This window comes from Frankliniella occidentalis, unplaced genomic scaffold (genome assembly GCF_000697945.3).
Source record: "Frankliniella occidentalis isolate FOCC.00 unplaced genomic scaffold, Focc_3.1 Scaffold89, whole genome shotgun sequence".
In the NCBI taxonomy this organism is placed as follows: domain Eukaryota; kingdom Metazoa; phylum Arthropoda; class Insecta; order Thysanoptera; family Thripidae; genus Frankliniella; species Frankliniella occidentalis.
This window is the reverse complement of record NW_026267218.1, coordinates 652,987-653,956: the sequence shown is the minus strand read 5'-3', so window position 1 is coordinate 653,956 and position 970 is coordinate 652,987.

Sequence of the window (970 nt, the reverse complement as noted above, 5' to 3'; positions counted from 1 at the left end):
AAAAAAAAATCTTACAAAAGGTTGGTGTGCGCTTGAACTTTGAGTCAAGTCCCCCCCCTCCCATCCTCCTCGACTGTACCCGCGGAGAGCTCGCGGAGGGGGAAACGGGTTCGCCGCGCGCATAGAGTCCAGTACGTCAAATTGGCGTAATTGCCATCTTTGATGCACGTTTTATTGGCTGCTCGGAGCGAGAGCGTGAACGAGCAACGAGATGAGATTCTGATCGGATCCGAGCCGGGGCACCACGGCGTCGAGAGTATCCCCCCGCCGCGGCCGCGGCCCCGCCGAGGAAGTGACCGCTGCGCCGGCCGGAGTATTTAGGGGCCGCACTCGAAATCCGTAACTTTTTCATCTTCTAGGGTGTTGCGGCGCCGCGCGCCGCACATTCTTTTGAACGTGTATAGGGGCGCTGAGGAGGACCTTATGATTCAATGTATATAGAAAAGTCCGAAAAATAATTTTGCCGAACGACTTGACTCATGGATGTCCGTGGGGGGTTAGTTTCCGCACCTCCCCGACGACGTGCACCGTTGTCGTCGAGGACCTTTGCTGCTGCTCGGAGACGGCCCTCTCTGACACGAAGCTGGTGCGGACGCCCTCGCGCTGCGCATGATCTGCATAATGTGCGCGGCGCGCCGGCAACATGTCTCGTCACCAATCGAATCGATTGCTCGATACCTCGATACTCCCCTCCCCCCTCCCCCCTCTCTCTCTTGCTCTGCGGCGGCGGCGCTGTAATATATATCTTAGCAAGACTAATGAACTCTCTAACACTTCCATCCCTGTAATCTCCTCCTTGCGCCGCCCCGCTCGACTCGGCTCGGCTCGGCTCGGCTCGGCTTGGCTCGGCTCGGCTTCGCTCAAACCTCGGCTGCTCCGGCTCGCCCGCCGTCGGTCGTGGCGCATTTCTTCTTTCTTTTCATCTTCAATTACTTACTTGTTGCTCAATAACTTATTTTGTTGGTGCCCC